The 22,915-nt window shown below is 42.4% G+C and overlaps 1 long non-coding RNA gene across 1 annotated transcript in view; it reads left to right on the forward strand.

Moving 5' to 3' along the window:
- The first annotated feature begins 256 nt into the window (after window positions 1-256).
- The window catches only part of LOC145395615 (uncharacterized), a 147,287-nt gene continuing 124,628 nt past the window's right edge, over window positions 257-22,915 (forward strand). The window contains exon 1 of the long non-coding RNA XR_013896645.1: window positions 257-300. This is a non-coding gene — a long non-coding RNA (uncharacterized LOC145395615). The remainder of the gene's footprint in view (window positions 301-22,915) is intronic.

The following is a 22,915-nucleotide window of genomic DNA, read 5'->3' on the forward strand; positions in this document are numbered from 1 at the left end:
ACTATTTTCCAGACTCGATACACCAAAGAAAGAATAATACCAACAATGATCAGTTCTCTTGGGAGGCATTTACTGTTATTTCTAAGGTAAGTTTGCTGTTTTTGTTCTCGTCACGTTGTTTATTCATCCCGGAAAACAAAATGTCAAGCCAAGCAAAATGCGGCAGAGCAGAGCATGTTCTGCGTCGTCGCTCTGTGCCTGGCGCTGATGTATAAAAGTGAGATGATCGAGAAGACACTCAGTAGGGAAGGTATCCGAGTGATGGAAGTTTCTGCTGTTTGGAAACCTTACGAAGACAAGGTAGGGCCTGCCATGCCCTTAAAGAGGTGTGTTAATACTTCGTGTTGTGATTTCTTGAAGTTCCAACCCCCCCCCCCTCTCTCTCTCTCTCTCTCTCTCTCTCTCTCTTTCACTTAATTAACGGTTGGCTGCATAATTAATTTCACACTACGTTGCCAAAATACTATTACTCAGTTTAAACGTGATGTTATTATCATCTTAACCCAGTGAAATTTCTGGTGTATTCTCTATGTTGTGCTGTAACTGGCTATATATGCAATGAGAATTAATATAACAGACTGGAAGCGAACCTAGTTAGTTAGAAGCGAACCTAGTTAGTGCATCGTTAACATATTCCCAAATATATACACAATACTCCTGTCTGTCGTGGAGAATTATGTCTGCCTTTTTTTCCTCATGTTTATTCCTCGACCATACTGTACATCAACTTCAAATTTCTAGTTGGACACCCTTGATTGTTATGCCGTTTACTCTTGTCACTTCACCTCTCTCTCCGGCTACAGAGCGTTGACTGCAACTCTCAACTCTCTCTCTCTCTCTCCTCCCCAGATATCATCTCATTCCGTTTTGCTCCATACCCGCCTCACCTCCTCCTAGATATGCGAGACTCTGTACTTCGAAGCCCCTGCCTCTTTCACACCATCATTCCATATCCTCTTTGGTATCCCTGTTCCTTCATTGCCTCTACATCTAATTGTCATATTTCTTTGGTAGTCTTTCATCACTCTTCTCACAAGGCCCCTGTCAGTCATAGGCCAGTATTCTTGTCGGTTAAGGAAGATCCCAAACACCCCTGCCTTAGCGATGTAATTTTGGATATGGCTGGTTAATATCAATTCCTACGTTATTTATGATGAACGCCGTGTAATTTCAGTGATTTAAATGGCCTACAAGATGATAATAAAGAGTAATGTACAAAATAAAACGCTTAGATGAGGTGTTAGGGAACTTCCTTAACCGACGGGAAAACGGGCTATAGTGTTACAGGGAAAGGAATGGCACCATGAATGTTGACTATTCCAGTTGTATACAACTGTACTAATATGCATGAAGGAATGAAACTAACCATTACTAAATACATTAGGAATATGGGCGGAAGAATAAGAGGTGAGTGTATAGACTAATTAGTGTTACTTTGATGGAGACTGCTTCTAACACAATCACTATGAGGGTTTTGATTACCATAAATAACATCGCCTGAAGGTACATGGAATACAAGCACAGAAAACACCATATTGCTGAAGGACTGAATATGAAAGCAAGCAGCAACCAAAGAAAAAATGTCTGAAGAATTGTGTCCCCCATATTAGTGAAAAAATAATAATAATGTATTATTGCAGAGAACTGAGTCCAAGACAGGACTGGAGTTGATGAAAGGAAAAACCTTAGAGTACAACATGTTTTATAAAGCAGATATTGCCCATACACGACGTCCGTACACTGCACAAGGGACAATATGGATCCTGTATAGAGTCGGTCATTGTGAAGAGCATAAAGGAATACCAAGCATCCACACCCCCAGTACCCACAATCTCTTTGAATTCCAATTTGCAAGAGAAATAATGATATCTTTCCTAGAGACAGCACATAATAAAATAAGGAGAGTTAGATTATGATTCACATAGTAGCGAGTCCATTAAAAGTGATGGGATAGCCATTTCTGTGACTTTGGACACAGACTCAGCAGTGCATACGACACTTTGGCAGAGAGAAACACACCATCACATGTCACATCTTGGACATTAATACTGAATCAGGTATACTCAAACATTCTAGCTTGAATGTGATGGAATAGTAGCGTTCGCACGACTGGAGAAATGCCAGATATCACCGGTATTTTAATTTTTCAGACGGAAAAAAATCACGTCGGGCAATGATTGAATGGCCTTTTTCATGCATCTTATATATTGTAAAAATATGTAAGTATTCTATTTCTTCTCTATAAAACAGTGCTTTGTCAATGCAGCATGAAAAAATATAGTAATATAAAAAATATTTCACAGCGGTTGCAGCCTGGTTTATGCATGCATAGAAATATATATGTATATCTTTCATCAACAATAATAGTTTATTATAATTCATACTAACACATTAAACTCCCTGTGATTAAGAATAAAACTTAATTCACTTCGAGAAAGCATGTCGATATTTAGTTGCTGCCTCGGGTACAACAAGTTTTCCAAGCAAACCAAAACAGTTGTGTCTTTCCTCGCTCTGTGACCTACTCCATCAGCTGGCTTGCTTCGTACGTCTGGCAGCACCAGGCTTCGATAAGCCGTAACATTTTAGAGTCTAATAAATATTAAACTATGGATAGACCATACTTGCCATTTTTTGTACAGGTCAGATTATATACAAATGCCATTATGCATACGCCTTTTTTGATTCATACAGTCCAAATACAGTCATATTGACAGATAGTATCCTAACCTCCTTAGGGAAGAATATATAATTATACGAATTTTTAGGCGATATTTTGGGTGAAATAGCACAAGGAAGAGTAATTTACATTTTTTTAAAGGCATTTGCTTAACCAATATCGTAAATATCGATCAGAAAAAGAACACTGAAGTTTAACTAAGACCCCCTTAGACCGTCAAAACGAAAACGAGACATGGTTTCTGGCGGTGTTTGGGAGATTTTCCTCTTCACGCGAACGCTCCTATTAACAGGGGTATATTACATGATGTGCCAGTTAGTTCTGTGAAACTTTTGTGAACAGTCAGAAAGAAATGCAACTCCTTATTCCGTGATTCAGCTGGGACTTACCACACGATCTTACCATCAGGAATCCACTCCTCTCTCGTGCTAAATTAACCTTAAAAAATAATACAGTACATTACCTGACATTTTTTTTTCCTTCCTTAACGCCCATACAAAAGTTTTATCACTTATTTGCTGCGACATCTCGACCAGACCTCATTACCTCTCATAAGCTGAGCTAAATTCACGCTTCGCACATATGAAGTCTTCGGAATCATTGTAACTGGACTTCAAAATGCCTGTAAAATAAAGCTATGCCGTCGACTGCCACGTTAACAAGTGGACACAACCCTTACAGAACTTGGCAGCCGACGGTATGGTTCCATCCCACAACCAGAATTGGACAAGGAAACCAAGAGGTACAGATGAGATTATTAAGGATAAGGGTTTTTCTCTATTTACCTATGCAGGTGACCATTCATATTTTCTGACTGCCTGCTGCGAAGGACTCAGATGATGGAAAACTGGGCAGCAAAATATTCAGTAAATCACCTAGTCAATGCCTCATATGAACCTCCCCCCCCCCCCAGAAAAAAAGGGGGGTTAATTTGGCCTTATGATTCCTAGGACCTTAATTAAGCTTGTGGCTCTTAGTGATAAAAATATTCGGAAATATTGTTATTTTTTTTCATGCCAGCTGGTGGTGCATTTGTTAGTACAATCAGCTCACAATTGGGAGAACCTGAGTTTGTTTTTCAGCATTGTATTAGGGACCTGGATGAAAACTGATACTGCTGGTCATATCCTGTGGGAAAACTGAGACGGGGATAAAACTTGTGTGCCTTAACCATCCTCGAGCTGTTAATAGACAGATCTAAAGTTCATATTCTGGACGCTACCTAACACCTCTTCTTCTCAATTTATTTATGGATATTAGTGGATAATATATATTTATGTTTGCGTTATTTATGCGGGGTATGGTGATACTGGAAGTATATATGCAACAGATGAGGACAAAAAAGTGTAATAAATAAAATGAATCGCCTAAGGAAAGATGTTATGCGGGCCTAAGTTGTTTAAACATTTCATCACGGTACCGTCTTAAATTAGTTTTCCTGCTGGCAGTTAATATTATTTTGGGAGAGACCACTAGTAGAGGTAGGGAAGCTCCCTAACACCTGTTCCTTAGAAGTTTATTTTTGGACAAATCTGGTCAATATCAATTTGTATTTCATTTGTGCTTTGAATGATAGCATTTTAATTATTTTAATGAACAGAAGAGGACAGTAAAAGGTATCATGATAAGCAAAATAAATCGCCAAGGAAGAGCTGTTAGAGAGCTTCCTTAACGCACGAGAATAGAGACACCAATCCGAAAAGTTTATCGTATCGCGGAAAGAATTAACTGGAGGTGGGAAAAAAAAAAATAATGGTAGTTAAGAAGTAAACACAGGAAGCTTGGTTTTGCAGACATAAGATATCTTTCATAATATGATCTTAAAATCCCCAGGCAATTTTATTGAGGCTGGGACAAAAAAATGTCTTAACCTGAACTTAGGCAGTCAGATATATCTTTCCTGAACCCCTTGGACAAGAGAAATTCTTCCTGAGTTTAATATTATTTTTTAGAGGTAATAATAAACTTATGACACCAGCCTAGTAACCAGGATAATAATCTTGACAGTTTTATGCAGCATTTAACCCAAGGCGTCCATCAACATATGAGTACATTGCAACATTTTGTAATTGCCAGTCCCGTCGACGTACTGGTACGTCGCACAATTGCAAGGTGCATAATTTGCACAATTTTCAAAATTCACCCTTGATTTTTGGTATGTAGGGTCACTTGATCTTCCCCTACCTGCCACCAGGCGGGGACACTCAGCGACACCGCACGATCCCGTGCTCACCCTCGGCTCGATCACTCGCCTGTTAGCAGCGGTCCTGCTCAGACATGGTGCATAGAGGTCTCTCTGAGTAGGAAATCCAAGCCACCCTGAATGCCTTCACAGGCGACAGTGATTCCCCACTGGATGACGAGGTTGTGGACAAAGATTATGTCCAACCAGAGGAGGTGGAAACCAGCAGCAGTGATGAAGAGGTCTCGTCCCCCAGGAAGCGGCGCTGTGTAACTTATCGTGCTGCTAGAGAGGGCCACCCTGCACAAAAACAACGTGCAACATCCTCTCGGCAGCCCCTATGTGATGTGGAGCCCAAATTCAAGGACGAGGACGAGGGCAGAGCCGTGGGACGTGCTGCCACATAGTACAGCCAAGAGATTATCACCCATCGCTGCCCCGAGTGCACACCACGTCGTACAAGCAGGTATGGGCCTAGTCTTTTGTTTGAGGAGAGTGAAAGAGGCGTGGAGGGAGTGGGGAGTGAAAGGGAAAGTGCAGGGATGAGTATAGAAAGTGAGAGTGGCAGGAGTGAGTCATCGCTCTCTCGTGGAGGTGTGAGGTGGCGGAGCGTATCACGTGGGCGAGTGAGGGTGCCTGATGAATTACATGGGCTTGTGATGGGGGGTAAGGTGGGGAGGGACCACTCCCCAGCACGTCTTATGCTCCCAAATATTCCCAGATACGTGGGTGAGTGAGGGTGCGTGATGAATCACTTGGCGTTGTGATGAAGGGGGAAGGTGGGCAGGAACCACTCCCCAGCACGTTTTATGCTCCCCAATATTCCCAGACTTCATCCCCACGGCCCCCTAATGCTCCACAAGGCTGTAAGGGTAAGGGAAAGGGAAAGGGGAAAGGCCAAGAGAAGAGGAGTGCGAGTGGGGAAGCCCTCCGCACTCCTCCCCAACCTCCCCTGCCAGCATCTCCTCCCCACCCAGACGAAGGCGACGATGGGGAAGAGGGATTTGTGTCATGGAATTGGGAGGATGGGAATGATTTTTCTCCCATCATTCTCCCCTTCACTGAGCAGGGGCACGCTGGCTGCACTGCCCCAGGAATTCACCCTAATTCCACCAGGCTGGATTTTTTTTCATCTTTTTTTCAGTAAGGGTTTTGTGGAGGAAATAGTGGACCAAACAAACCGTTTCGCTAGCAGCCAGCACCGTGAGAGTGAAAGACTGGGCACAAGGAGCAGGCATTCTATCAAATATAATTACCCCGTCTCTCTTCCAGAAACGTTTTTATTTTTTGCCCTGGTATTTGTCGTAGGTATTGTACGAAAGAACAGAATTCCAGCATACTGGACAAGGGACCCTATTATGCTGAAACCAATATTTGGCCAAGTCATGAGCCGTAATCGTATTCAGCAAATTCTAAGTCGCCTCCACTTTTACGATGCTGATGATCCTGCAAATGCAAATGACACAGATAGGATGAGGCGGATTAGGTTGGTCTTTGATCACCTGAGGCAAACATTTCATTCCTCATTTTATCCCTATAGAGACCTTGTCATAGACGAGAGTCTCGTGTTGTGGAGAGGCAATATTTCATTTCGGCAGTACATACCCAGCAAAAGGCACCGTTTTGGGTTCAAGATCTTTGTTATGTGTGACTGTAGGACTGGTTATGTGCAAGACATAGTCTTGTACACCGGCGCACAGACAGACATAATAGAAGATCGGAGTATTGGACTGTCGGGAGCAGTGGTAAAGACAATGATAGAAGACAACCTTCATCGTGGTCACGTCCTGTACCTGGACAACTGGTACAATAGCCCTCTTCTCACTTGTTATCTACACAGGCATGACACGGGAATCTGTGGTACCATCAAGGTGAAATGGCGTCACATGGTCAAGGTGGGGCGGAAACTTGACAGAAATGAGGTTGTCTTCTTCCAGGCAAACAACATACTTGCAACTGTGTGGAACCACAATAGAGAAGTCAGCCTCTTGTCCACGGTTCACCGCCCCTTGATGCACCATACAGAGTCCGTGGATTACCGGAGCAAGAACAGGCGCCACATATGGAAACCTGAGTGTGTCCTCGATTACAACAGCAACATGCGCCTGGTGGACCAGTCAGACTCCATGATATCCACTGTCGAGTGTGCCAGGACCACGATGAAGTGGTACAAGAAGGTCTTCTTTCACCTGCTAGGTATAACTGCCCTGAATTGCCACCACCTGCACGCCATGACAACAGAAGTTCAGGAACCTTTGAAGGGTTTGTGAGGGAGCTTACACGTGAGATTTTTGCCCGGTATGCGGTTGAAAGGCCTCAACACCTCACACGCACTACCCCTGCAGCCCAAACTCCCCTGAGAATATCCGCCCATTATTTCCCCACTCCTATACCTCCCCAGCCAAATTGACCTAGGCTCCAACGCAGGTGTCGTGTGTAGCAATTCCCGTGTGAGATCCACCACTCAGAGACAAGACACCCGCTATGAGTGCATTGAGTGTGACGTGGGTCTCTGTATTCACCCTTGTTTCAGTGAGTATCACACCTTGATGCACTTCTGATGTGGTGTGAATGAGATATGACGCTCATACTCAGAAATAATGCGACAAACAGACGCTCATTGCAATTATAAGGCCCGTAGATCTGTAAATAGTAGCATGGAAGTGGAAACGGGTGTATTATAAGTGGAAAAATCTGTAAGGGCATAAATATTTTATAAGTGGAAACCTTCCCAGCAAGTGTATGTAGATGTGCTTTTCTGACGCTCAGTGGAATAAATAAGGCCCGTAAATATGTAAATATTAGTACAAAAAATGCAAACAGGTGTAACATAAGTTGAAAGTTTTGTAAGTGCTGAAATTTTTTCTAAGTCAAAATATTCCTAGCAAGTGTATATAGGTGCGATTTCCTGATGCTCAGAGGAATAAATAAGGCCCGTAATTATGTAAATAGGAGTATACAAGTGGAAACGGGTGTAATATAAGTGGAAAATTAGTATGTATGTGTATGAGTATTATCTTAGTTGAAACATTCATTGCGAGGGTATTTTGGTGCGATATTCTGACGCTCAGTTAAATAAATAAGGCCCGTAAATATGTATAGTGCAGTATAGGGTGTAATGTATGTGGGGAAGTATATTGGGAGTGAAGAAATACAGTAGAAGTTGAAACACGAGTGGCAGAGAGTGTGCTTGCTATGTGAATATGCCCTAGCATTTTGCTAAATGCCCTCATAATGAATGTAAATAATTGAAAACATTTACAGTGGTGGAGGAAAGGTTCAATGTAAAGATAACAATACTATGAAAGTGATAAAACAATATGGTATGTTGAGATAAGAGTCATAGCGAGTGTGCTGAGTAAGCAGATGTGCGCTATAGTTATGCTACATGTCATCGTAATGAATGAAAACAGCTGAAAACATTTACATACAGTACAAAATGGTAAAATGGCATTGAAACAGTAGTATACAAGTAGAAAAAATTATATGTTGACTGAAACAGGAAACTTAGCACATAGCATGTTACCACTCTGACCGAACTCGCTATGCTCGAGCGAAGGTACAATGCTTATTTTTCATGTATGTCATTGAAAACCATTATATTGTTATTCTTATTGTTTATTAATTCAAATACAATAATGTAGAGGTCTTCTTTGTGGTTTCTCCCAAAATTACCTACCATAGAAAACATGAGTGCTTCACACATCAGTGACAGAATACAATGCCTGACGCAGGGGACCTCACCTGTTCCGACCACTTATGAACCGCGGTAAGCCCTTTCTTGGTGATTTTCCTTTGTTTCTCAATAAAAGCGGAAGTTTTATCCAAAAAAAAAAAAAATCCAAAATAGCTCGGGATTGGGGGGTGATGGAGGTGCGAAATAGCTCGGGACGTGGTGGGTTAAGAGACTAGTTATGACCTTCAATAAACTCTTCCATAATTGTTCTTTGTACTTCCAGTAAAATTGTTTAACCCCTTAACCGCAGGGCGTCACTTTTGTGACGTTTGGGATCAAGGGATCATACTGCGGGGCGTCACTTTTGTGATTCTGTGTTATTTTGAATTCGCCCGGGCTTTCAAGTGGTGGCTTGTATCATCTATCAGTACTGCCAATGTCCAGCACTAGTCAGCACTCCTAATCTCATCTGTACTCCCATCCATTGTTGACAATTTAGCCATTTCTCCCCGTTCTTGACTCCCCTCCATTACCCTATCCTCTCGCCTGCCTGGCCGTGCTACGCTAAGTAAATCTTCCCTGGAATTTTTCACTGATTTCATCCATTGAAATAAGCCCTATGCCCTATTCTTATACCAAATAATATATACAAGAAAGAAATAAGGTAAGTGAGAGTGCCATACACCTAGAATTGGCTAATTATCACCTGACAACACCTCATGTGCACTCGTTCGCTAATTTTCGCTGTTTATTTCCCCTTGAAATATGCCGTATAATCTATTTTCGTAATAAAAATATATATATAAGGAGGGAAGGAAGAAGCCTAAGTGATATTTACATTCACCTGGAACTACCTAATTTTTGCAGGCCACCACACTGTATTCTACGCTAAGTAAATCTTCCCTGGAATTTTCCACTGATTTCATCCATAGAAATAAGCCCTATGCCCTATTCTTATACCAAATAATATATACAAAAAAGAAATAGGGTAAGTGATAGTGCCATACACCTGGAATTGGCTAATTATCACCTGACAACACCTCATGTGCACTCGTTCGCTAATTTTCGCTGTTTATTTCCCCTTGAAATATGCTGTATAAAATATTTTCGTAATAAATATACATATAAAGAGGGAAGGGAGAAGCCTAAGTGTTATTTACATTCACCTGGAACTACCTAATTTATTATGTATTGTCTTGGTTTCCTGCCAATCATTTCATTGCTATATATTAGCAGGTCTCACAAGGTTGAAGTTGGCAGTATTGCACTCACTCTAGCCAGGCAGCAGGAGGCCACCACTATCAGTTCACTGTTGTCTTTCAAGGTGAAAGTATGTCGGATTCGCTCCTGCTAACTTCCGCTGCTTTTTAGCCCCATGCAAAGGGCCCTGTGACCTTTAGCCCCTACTAAACCTCGTGTGGAAAGAGGTAAAGGGCTGACAATTGATAGATAGTGACTACGATCTTTCTATTGAGTAAAACAGTGCAAGTGGACATGTAAATAATGTGTAAACAACGTGAAAGCAATAAATGTAAATATAAGTGAACAGTGGAAAATAGTTTTATAAGTTACTTCAAGTGACAGTGCATAACACAGTGTAAATGAAATAGAAATGTAAATAATGTAAACAAAATAGAGAATGTAAATAAAAATGTAAATGAGTAGTATTATAAGAATACAAGTATATATACTAGGAATAATGAAAGTGAAAGTTTCACTCTAGCATGTATGAATACTATGAATTATGAGAGTGAAGGTGAAAATGACATTCACTCTCAATGCTAGTATACAGGACGAGAAAGTGAATGCTACGTATTTTACTGAAAGAAATTGAATCCCTACAGTGACAATAAACTACTATTACTGAAGGAAACTTATGGATAAAGACTGTAGATATATATCAGTGTTATATAGTAACAGAAATTTAAACTGTGAGTGTTTTTATGAATAATAGACAACACCAGCGGCGAACGATCGGAAGTGGGATGGTCATACGCTCTCGTAATTTTCATTGCTTTTACAGTGTTTTTTTTTTTTGGAGTATGGATTCCAAACTATTTGAGAATCATAGAATAGTGTTTCTAGTGATAATATCAGGCTGTGGTAGTCATATTACAAATTGTCGGGAAGTATAAAGTGGAGATTTCGTTACCCAACTTCAGAAGTCTCCACAAGTCCTACGGTACTCGACGAAGGCTCAACAAACACCCAAGGAGAAAGCTGAAGGTATGTACCATTAGCATATATGATTTTAATATTCTAGGACTAATAACTGATTTTTGGCAAATATTTTTAGAGAGTCTGTCGGAGCGCGAATATGCCCGCGGGAGCCGCAAGTCAAAGCAAAACAAGCCCGCGGTTTAAGGGTTAATGATGGCCTGATTAATCTGAAAAAGACGTCATTGGATTGAGGTTAACCCTGTCCCTCATGTTACGTCTTCTTTACGTTATTATTAACACAGCTTGGTGCTTGGAGAGGATGCTTGTGCTATGGAGAGGGATGGCGGAATCCTCTCCTTTATGCAGACACTCAGACTCTTTTGTAAGTTTAATGTTTAGCGCTTTTAGTGTTTTCATTTTTATTTCTTTTACCTTTTCGTATCGTCTGTTTCACTGCTATTCGGTGCCACATGAGGGAGATGAGCCGCCATTTTTGATTTAGGTTAATCAATCAATCACTCACTCGTAACAGCACCAGACTATTTCATTAAGTATTGGGAGTTGTGTCCCAAACTACCTTGACTGGATAAACCAGTAAAACAACTCCATAACAGTTTGAAACCCTTTCTAAGTTGAAACTAAATTATTTGGATAGAACACAAATACACTGAAAGGGCGTCATCGGACAGGAGATAAATACAGTATTTTATGGCAGGTCTGACCACATTTTGGATGCACAAAGTTTTTCATCATCATCATCTGTACCTCTTTTCCCTCCCTACGATGATGGTGTGTGGTTAGGATCCAGAGAGCAATAAACAAAGATATATATATATATATATATATATATATATATATATATATATATATATATATATATATATATATATATATATATATATACATCAAACTTCGATTTAAGGGACTAAATGGGGACTCAACTTGTCCCTTACTTGAAAATGTCCCTTACTTGAAAATGTCCATTGTTTAACCACATATAAAGACACTCTTATTATGAAATGCAAAGATTGTTTCACTTATCTTACTTATTTATATAATTATGAATATTATTTTACGGATACTGTAAAAAGAAACATAATAATGTGAATAACCTAGACATTATGTATCATTACAAAATAATAATGTCCAGTTGCCAGGTAGAATATGTAGTCCCTTAAATCCCAAATCCCTTAAATGGAGGTCCCTTAAATCGAGGTTTGAGTGTATATACATGTATAGATATATATACAGATATATAGATATAGATATGCATATAGATATTAACATCCACATAGATATTAACATCGACGTACGTTCCCCTTCAACCAAGACACACGCCTCGCCTGATGGCTCAAGAATCTCGAAGTTCGCCAATTCGTATGGGTCGTCCTCCAAGACTGACTCCATTTAACTACAGCAAGCAGTGTAAGTAGGCCATTATATACACCGATCGGTTGTAATGCTTACCGTTTTATATAAATTTATCATTTAGGTCATTAATTTTCTTCACTTTCATGTTCATCTTGATATTATTTTGGAATATGACTCTGGCAGTTGCGCTGCAAGCTCTTATTTCAGTAATTATATCAATCATTAATTTAATTTTTGACAGAGCTCTGTCAACCTTTTATTGCCTGAATGTGCTGGACATAGTGTTTGGGAGGGATGGTTGTTTGTCTACCGTCCGGCTCATGGTCGATAAGCTCATTTCTTCAAACGTCAGTGACCTGCACGTTATACAGCGACCCTCAAAGAAACGAGTATTCCTTCCGGAGCAGTATAGAGTTAGCATTAAGACCAATACAACAGGGCCACTTTCACACAAGCCTCGAAATTGACAGTTTGTAACCTACGTGTTTGTTGCCCCAGGTTCATCTGATTGGGAACCCGGTGAATTGCAGGATGAAACTGCGTTTCATCTACTGTAAAGTCCACCATCCTCGTCTCGTTTCGAGTGATTGGGAGACAGCTGAGGAACGTTTGTTTAATCAGGAAGTGGAGTCACCCAGTCACACAGGTGCCACCGCATGAAGGTGTCTCTGTGCAGAACCTCGGTACAAATAGAAAAAAAAAAAGACACATTATGTCTTAATGGAGTATGCTGTTTTCTAAGAAAGTGGAATATGCTTCTCTTATTTTCCTCGGGGATCAGAAGTCAGGGTAAAAGCGGAAGATTTGTTGTTTCCCATTACACACATCTATTTCTGCAGGAAGAAATACAGGAAGAAGGATGTTGTGTACTCACATTAAGACACACTCACGTCTATTGAACTTGAATACTAAAATGAGTTAATCTGCATAAGAATAAACAAATGAATATATGCGTATACCATACTGTAGATATTGCATTAGATGCAACCCTTGGCTCCTGTGAATGTAAACCTGGTGGACTGTAGACTAATGTTTCTCTACTGTAGTCTAGCATCTTCCAATCGTAGGACTGAGAGGGAGATGATGGAATTTTGTGCCGTGTGTGTGTGGGGGGGGGCTAGATTTGATAATGCATCCGTGTGCTCAATAATTAACTCAATCCTAAGTCTGTATTCTGACCCAAATTACTAGCTCTCCCTGTGTAGGCATTTTAATTATTTTACTCTTTGAAGCGTGTGGCGTGTGGATATACTACTATTTTTTTTTATTATTCCAGTTATGACCAGGCGATTTCCTTCAGCTTGTGTAGCATTTGAGTAATTTAAGACCCATAGACAACCTTTCTGGGATGACAGGGTCGTTTACGAGTAGACGAGTGAAACCTGTGAGCGAGTTGCTTGCTTCAGGGGTTAATGTTTCCATTAACATAAAAATCAGATGATATTTGATGAAAAGTTTTATCCAGTGTGATAGTGCAACCATTTTATGTCTGTCAACGTTGCCATAGACGGTATTGGTACTTTTTGTTGAGTAATATTTGTTTATAGAATGTGTACCATTTTAAACACTGTACAAAGTTAAGGATAGTCCTAAAAGAATCAGATTAAGTATTATGTTGGACCTCAAATAATTGTAATTACCTCAGTTATCAGTATTTATGTATTGTTGAGTGTGTGTGTGTGTGTGTGTGTAACCTCCCACAGGGGTGCATGCGTACCGTAAACCTTGTAGGCCATCCCAGTGTGGGCAGATCCCCCCTCGGCCTCAACAGGTGGACAGGGTTACCCATGCTGCAGGGCCCATCAGTGGGGGGTCAGACTGAGTATACCCAGGCTTTCTTGGATGGGTTAAGGGAACGGGAGTAAACCACGAAAGTAAAATTCTTGAGTGAAGTCCTGCAGAAGACGGCCTGACGGACAGGGCTCTGGCAGACTCCTGCACCCCTGATTAGTAGATAGTCGTGGTGAATCTTCATGCCACCATCACAGGCTAAGAAGAGCCAAGTAATGTGGCGGTAAGGACTACACACTCTCACCACCACACCAAATGCATTCATTGCACAAGCCCACTGCTATATTTACATCCCATTTCACCCAATCATCAAAACTAAATGATCTATGGTGACAGGATACGGTGATGGTGATAAGCCATGGATGTGGGTGGAATTCTCTAGCTCGAATCCTGCACATTGACGGCATTGGCTCAGTGGTCGCTGGCATGATGGCACAGGAGCATGTCATGTCTTCAGTAGCACCCAGTGCGACTAAGCAGCCAGAAACGGACACCCAACAGCTTAATCTGACGGGGAGAGGTTTAGAAAAAGTAACCTAGACATTTGCTGCCTTACACCTACGCAGAAAACAGCGTTTATCAAAGCATTCCACACTGCGGTCGAAGACTCAAAATAAACCCTCTGACTTTTGCTGGCTGGAATATACGAACATTGCTTGATACTGACCAACATACAGGACCACGCCATAGGACTGCGTGCCCATATTGCCATGATCTGAAACGATAATAAATTGACACTGCTGCCGCATCTGAGACTCGCCTCACAGGAGAGGACAACCTAATAGAAGGAGGACAAGGGTGTAAGTACTTCTAGATTGATTGATTGATTGATTGAAAATAATTACAATCTGGCGGCGCAACTGCCAGGGTCATATGCCGCCGGATGACAAAGTAGAAGGTACGGCAAAAATAAAAAGTGTCTATTCAAAATAAAGTTAATATCTGTTAATAGGAATAAAACACTAAAAGTAATAAAAGAATGATTTATAAAATAATTTCTTATAAAAGTGGAAGGAGGCCCGCCTCCTGAAGAAAACTAAAAACATCAGTAAAATCGTTAGAGGCCTCACCAAGCATCGAGGATAAACAGTAGGCGCCATCTTCTCCCCCATGCCTATGAAGGAACCTCTGACGCAGGCCCCCCAGACTCGGACACTCGACCAGCAAGTGACGGACAGTAAGGGGAACGAGGCAGTCATCACAGTACGGTTGAGTTTCACCACACATGAGGAACCCATGTGTAAGCCGAGAATGCCCAATGCGAAGCCTAGCAAGAGCCACCTCCATTCGCCGAGGCATAGAGGGATGAACCCTTGGCACAACCACTCTCTGAAAGGTTTCTTTTAGTTTATTGTGAGAAACACCATCCCAGTGTCTCTGCCAACACGTACGAATTGCATACCGCAAGTAAGGTGTTACATCAGAAACAGGTAGTGGGTAGTCAGCTGGGGGCTGTTGAAAAGACGCAGCTTTAGCTAAAGTATCTGCCCTCTCATTGCCCACCACACCAACATGTGCAGGAACCCAACAGAAGTCTACACGGCGGCCACGGCGGCCAAGTAGAAAAAGCCACTCTAAAATTGATAAAACCAATGGATGGGATGCATTAAAAGACTCCAGTGCAGACAAGACTACGTGAGTCACTATAAATCACAAAAACGGATTGGCGGAGAGTAAAGATGATTTTAAGAGCATACAAAATTGCAGTCAGTTCTGCTGTATACACTGAAGTAACGCCAGGAAGGCTACCGCCCCTACTAAAGGAAGGGAAGACAACACCAAATCCTACTCCAGAATCAGTCTTAGACCCGTCAGTATAGACGGGGACAGAACCCTCATGAATGGAGGCATGTTCTAAAAAGAGAGAGAGGGACACCTGAGAGGGAAGTGAGCCCTTTTTTTCAACAACGGACCTACAGAATGTCACGTGAGGGAGTAGCCAAGAACCCACCCTTGGGATCCGATGTGGACAAATTGCCAGTCTCAGGAGAGAGGGCTAGCATAACAGACCGGACCCTGTAACCAAATGGCTTTGGGAAATTAGGACGGGTCTCAAAAACAGAAGATCGGGAATCCTGTGAGACAATGGCACAAGAAATTGAGTCTGGAATGCGGTGAAGACGATACCAACACCTCATCATCAGCAACTGGCGTCGCAAGTCCAAGGAGAGTATACCATCATCTACCAACAAGCTTGGAATTGGGGATGATCTGAATGCCCCGGTTGCCAGACGAACACCAGCATGATGCACAGACTTTAACAACGGGAGGCGGGCATCTGTTGCAGAGGAGTAGACCTCACACCCATATTCAACTTTAGGAAGAATAAGAGACCTATGCAAGAGGAGGAGGGTCTGACGGTCAGCACCCCAAGAGGTATGAGCTAAAACCCTCAAAAGACTCAAAGCTTTAAGACAAGCCACCTTAACAGAACGAATATGAGGAACCCAGGTTAATCTTCTATCAAACAGAAGACCCAGAAACCGCGTTTCTTCTACACAGGATATTCTTCTACCATAGAGATACAAGTCAGGGTCTGGGTGGACTCCTCGAAGACGACAAAAATGTATAGCCACTGTCTTTGCTGAAGAAAAATGGAAACCGCGTGCTTCTGCCCAGTCAGAAATTCTATTGAGAGCCAGCTGCAACTTCCTCTCTATCAGAGACATTCTAGATGCAGTGAAGGAAATCGAGAGGTCATCAACATATAGTGATCCTCGTACACCATCAGGAAGTACACTGATGACGCTGTTAATGGCTACAGCGAACAGAGTGACACTAAGGATACTCCCCTGTGGTACTCCATCTTCTAGTGCTCGGGCATTAGAAAGCACTCCTCCCACTTGCACCCTTAAAATTCGGTTAGATAAAAACTGTTGAATAAAAACAGGTAAGCGCCCACGAAGACCAAACTCATGAAGAGAGAGTAAAATACCATGACGCCATGCAGTGTCATATGCCTTTTCCAGATCAAAGAAGACCGTGACCTGGTGTTGGTTAGTGGAAAAAGCCTCACAGACAGAAGATTCCAAGGACAGTAATGCATCAGAGGTAGATCGCATTTTTCGAAAAACCATACTGGGCAGGGATAAGAAGTCACCTCTCTCTAAAAACCACACAAGCCTAACATTGACCATCTTTTCCAAAACTTTACATATACAAGACGTCAAAGAAATAGGCCGATAATTCGTCGCCTGTAGGTGATCCTTACCTGGTTTGGGGATGGGGATAACTACAACAACACCCCAACAAGCCGGAAACTCCCCAGAACACCAGATCTTATTAAACAGTGAAAGCAAAAACAACAGGGACTCATCAGACAGGTGGCGTAAAAAGGCATAAGGAATATCATCAAAACCAGGAGAGGAATCATGGCACTGCGACAGAGCTGACTGGAGTTCAAAAATTGAAAATGGAACATTGTAAGGCTCTCCCCAGCAGAGGCAAAACTGAGACCACGAGATTCTAGGCGCCGACGGCGGCAAGCCAAAGGTGTATCTGCATCCTTCTTTGACACACTGGCAAAATGGTCAGCAAGCAATTCTGCAACAGCAAATGGATCAGCCACAGTTCCACCTGGTGCAGATAAAACAGGAGGGGATGGAACAGTAAATTTACCTGAAATTTTCTTTACCCGGTTCCACACCTGGGTGATGGAAGTCCTCGAATTGATGGAGGAAACATAACCCTTCCAGGACGAACGCCTGGCCTCCTTTAAGACCCGCCTCATATGAGCTCGTGCCCTCTGGATACGCCACCAAATACTGAGGATCCCCACGGTGACGACGAAGTCGTGAGAAGGCGATTCGTTTGGCTCTCACTGCGGAACTACACTCCAGTTCCACCAAGGAACTGGACGTTTAGGAAACTGACCCTTTGTTTTTGGAATAGATAATAGGGCTGCTGAGTGCAGCACAGTATTGAAATATGACACAGCCTCCGTAAGACAGCCAAACTCATTGACAGAAAGGGAAATGGAACTTAATTCCCTGAAATATGGCCAGTCAGCCTTATCCAGAAGCCAGCGAGGAAGACGTGGCTGAGGTCCACCTGCACTAGCAGTTAAGAGTAACGGAAAATGGTCGCTGCCATACAGGTCTGGCAACACATCCCAGTTAAAATCTAAAAGAGCATCAGCTGAACATAAGGACAAATCAATGGCAGTAAAAGTTCCTGTCTGGCTATGGAAATAAGTCATTATATTGGAGTTTAAAATGCCTAACTCTCATCTTCCACTAAAGAGGCCAGCATAACACCCCGAGGGTTGGCCTCACTGTTTCCCCATAGTGGATGGTGACCATTCATATCGCCTAGTAACAGAAAGGGAGAAGGAAGGCCATGAATAAGGCGTTCCAGATCCGCCCTTTCAACAGTTGCACTAGAAGGTAGATAAAGACTGCAAACTGTATACTGCCGACGTAAAAACATCCGGACAGCGACAGCCTGCAGGGGAGTAGAGATGTCCATATGACTGCATGGAATATCCTCGCGAAGGAAGATAGCAGCACCTCCATGACGACCTTGACCCGGCACAGGATCTGAATAAAAGGCATGGTAGCCAGAGGGACCAGAAGGAACAGCATCACCTACCATGGTCTCCTGGATGCACATGCACAGAGGAGTAAATTGAGAAACAAGATGACAAAGTTCCTCATAGTTAGCACGTAAACCTCGACAGTTCCACTGGATAATAGAACCCATAATGGAGGAATGATTAAGTGCGGGACTGTACACTTGACAAGTGAGAGGGTTTGGGTTGATGCTTATGAAGGCCCTTTGCAGGGGCCTGCCCAGCACCAGAAACCCGCACCCTCTGTCGGACATCTGTGGGCAAACGAGAGGACGAGAAAGGATGTTTTACCACACTCCTTCTTGGAGTGGGCATACCAGCCTGCTTGGAAGGTGGCCTGGATGGAGCCCTTGGTAGTGCAGGGCGGCCAGTGGCACCACTAGAAGTTCCAGATGTGGAAGTGGACTGTACAGGGTCAGAACCCTGTGAAGGTGATATCGTGAGTGTTGGATCCGAAGCACTAAGGGTCCGCCCAACATCCTCTTCGGGCTGGGACTGGTTCACAGGCGGACCATGAGCTGCAGTTTCTGTCTTGTCAGACCTCTCAGCAGCAAGCGACCGAGCTCCCTCAGGATCCAAAGACTCTGAAGACCGAGAGGGTGATGGCTTCCTGCCAAGTACTTCTAGAGAAGATACTCAAACAACCAACTATAGAAGATCCAAGAATCGCCTGTGGGTATATCAGAGATGCTGGTGTCCTGGCACAAGCCTCTCTCTAGAGCCAATGTACAATACTCATCAGTGCCTATGCTCCAACACTTGCCTCTAAGGACACCGTCAAAGATTCCTTTAATGACACTCTGGATGCTACCATTTCCCTAATACAACACAATAACAAACTCATCCTAGTTCACGATTTTAAAGCCAGAGTAGGAAAAGATAACCACCCCTGGGAAGCCATTATAGGCCTCTTTGATGTTGGTAACATGAACAACAATGGCCTTAGACTACTTTCAGTATGCTCATAACACAGTCTGGTCATCAGCAACGCCATTTTTCAACTTATGAATAAACACAAGACACATGGATGCATCCACGATCTAGACACTGACACCTAAATGATTATGTCAGTGTAAGGCAGCGAGACCAAAGAGAAGTTCTTATAACCCAATCCATGAGAGGTGCTGGGTGCTCAGTGGACCATACCCTTATACTTGCCAAACCGCAACTGGTCACACGCCCACAAATGCACTGTAGGCCATCTTCCAAGAAACTAAACTGTAGTATTATAAAGGATTCAGCAACTTGTAACACCTTCCCCAGGATTCAGCAACTTGTAACACCTTCCCCAGTGCTATTACAGACAAGCTCTCCCAATGCCCACCACTTGACGCAAGCAACAATGCAATAATCCTAGACACAGAGTTGCCAAACATTAAGACAGTGCTTAATGGCACTGGAGAAGAAACCCTATATTTCTCCTCTTACCGCCATCATGACTGGTTTGATGATCACGCTTAGAGCATACATTACCTTCTTGCAAAAAAAAATAGAGCACATAACAACTGGTTGACTCATCCTAGCTCCCTAACCCTAAAAACTGAATTCCAGACTCTCATATGTAAAACCCAGAGGAAACTGCCGAACATGGAGAACAAATGGTGGACTGAGCAAGCAAAAGAGCTGCAAAGACTAATATTTATGATCAACATGGATTCTACAAATCGATAAAAACTATCTAGGAGCAAAACAAACACAAAAGCCACTGGACGATCACGCAAGGGAGAGCTCCTGAAAGACGTCACCCGAGGAAGAGCTAGTGAAAGACAAGCAAACAATCCTACAAAGATGGGACAACATTTCAAAACTTACTAAATCGAGAAAATCCAGGTTAGCACAATATCCTTGATAACATCCCAAGTGCTCCTCAAGCAGCAGATCTCAGTGTCCCTCCTACACTTACAGAAACTGTTCAGGCCCTTCGATCTCTAAAAATAACAATAGTCCAGGCACTTATGGTATACCATCTGAACTTATCAAAGTGGGTGACCAGTCACTCCACTAGTGCTGCGATAATCTCATGCTGACTATCTGGAATCAAGAATGAATTCCATCTGAATGGCTTACTTCTGATATTGTAACCATCAACAAGAAGAAATGAGACTGCTCAAACTGTGACAACAGTAGAGGAATATCCCTCCTGGTGAATGCTTGCAAAGTACTAGCCATACTGACAAAACATCTAAGTCAACACTTCCTGAAACATGATATGGATTTTATTATTAGAGAAGTTCCTGTGGTATGATCATATGATCCTTGTTGCCAGACAGATCCAAGAGAAATACCACGAGCAAAACTGTGATTTGTATATTGCATTTACGAATACTGATCTTGCAAAATTATTTGGTACTGACAACAGAGAACATTAATGGAATGTTCTTTCAAAATTAGGAGTTCAGGAACTTTTTACCGTCCTGAAGAGTCTGCATGACAACAGGAATGCTCATGTATCCGTAGGTAGGAGCAAATCCGAACCCTTCAAAGTTAGCGTGGGAGAAAAGCAAGGATGTGCCCTGGCTCCTGTCATTTTCAACACCTGCCTCACTGCAGTTACCCATTTATGTCACCAACGAATGAATCCTGATCATTTAATAAAAATCCAGCTCGTCTAGACGGTAACGTATTTAATCCTAGACTTCTTCAAGCACAGTCAAAGACCGAATTGCTTTATTTCCAACAGCTGATAACTGTGCTATCCTTACACATGCTGCAAAAGCCCCACAGCAGAGTATTGTTATCGTTTCTAATATACAAGTATACCATGCAACTGGATTCCGAATAAATGTCAGTAAAACAGTAAAAGTATCACAGAGAAATAACCTAGCAGAGCCTCATGCATTTTCAGACAAATGGCTAAAATGTAAAACAGGTGGAGAAGTTTGCCTACCTTCGATATATGCTCACAGATAAACATAACTCTTATGCAGAAATCCTGTCATGAATTAAGTACATCTCAGCTTTTTCTGGGCCTCTCAGACCCAGTGTCTTTGAATACATCAGCCTGAGAATCGGGTCAAACATTACAGTATATACAAATGAATGCCTCTCCACCCTCTTAAATGGAGCTGAATTCTAACCTAGTTACAAGCGTCCTATCAAACAGCTTGAGCCATTTCACATCCAATACGTACAACGCATCCTTGGACTCACGTGGAAGGATAAAGTCCCTCAATCACAAAACCTCCAGTGGGCAAAGTCAACCTGCATAGAAACCATGCTGTCTAAAAACCATCTGAGATGGGTCGGATACGTGTTCTGCATACCATTTCCTAGCCAGGTTCTGTATGGCCAGCTTCCTACAGCACGTCGCAATCCAAGAGGACAAAAGAAGAGATAATAGGGCAACTCTGAAGAAAGGCAACATCATACCAAAGGATCTTGAAACCAATACCTCGAACAAAGAACGATGGCAAAGCCCTCTGCAGTGAAGGAACATTTCATCTTGGAGAAGCTCGGAAACTGGCCAGAGAAAAGCGTAGACAATGGAGGAACAACCAAAAATAGAGTTCTCCCATCAAACAAGGATTTGATAAGCTGTCCGTGGGAAAAAGTTTGTGGATCCAGCTTTACCCCAAGCAGTCACACACGTCGGCACCAAAGACAATGAGAAATACACCATCCTGGTGAATATGGCAGGCGTTGTCTTCTGTAGCAGGAAAGCTTTAAGTACGTAAGTGTGTGTGTGTGTGTGTGTGTGTGTGTGTGTGTGTGTGTGTGAGAGAGAGAGAGAGAGAGAGAGAGAGAGAGAGAGAGAGAAATAGTATGTATATACATATCGCTGTTACCCCAACTTCAGAATATCTTACAAGAAATTAATGATGCTTTCTTTTGCCTTAATTTTCGTTTCATACCTTAGCACATAAATAACGTTGCATGAGGTTTTTGTCTGACACTGTAAAGCAAATTCGTAAGCGCCTAATCCTATACCCATCTGTGATGGCAGATCGTTTGCTCATAGTGGGGATGTGGCTGGAAGGCGTATCGGTGAGAGACATTGCCCTGGAGACTGGTGCAAGTGTCTCATCGATTTACAGATGGATTGACCGCTGGCAGCAGGAGAGAAACGTGGATGCTAAAACTTGTCAGAAAATACGTCAGTTCGGAACCACATCCTGGACTATGAGTATAGTGACAGGAGACGACACTCTATACCAGCAACGTCATTTCATTTCCTTGCTCACAGCTTATTGTGCACAATTAAACATCGTCTCATGGGACGCATATCTTCTTCCTTTTCATGCTTGAGAAGTCAGTACTCTTGGAATCGCCAAATAATCATTGTGGGGCTCAAAAAATAAAACGAAAATGGTGGGATAACTCTTGGAGTCTCGTGCCTCGATCAGTTGCCAGCCAGTCTTGATTTGAGGTTACAGAAAAACGTGACAGGACTAAACTGGCGGCGAAACTTGGAACGCAAGACACTAAAATCCCTTTAGAAATATCAAGAAACCGCCGCCATTGTATTTTCAATAATAGGGCAAAAGT

The sequence above is a fragment of the Coenobita brevimanus genome, chromosome 32 (assembly GCF_032717465.1).
Source record: "Coenobita brevimanus isolate Jiangsu-jjx chromosome 32, ASM3271746v2, whole genome shotgun sequence".
Lineage (NCBI taxonomy): Eukaryota > Metazoa > Arthropoda > Malacostraca > Decapoda > Coenobitidae > Coenobita > Coenobita brevimanus.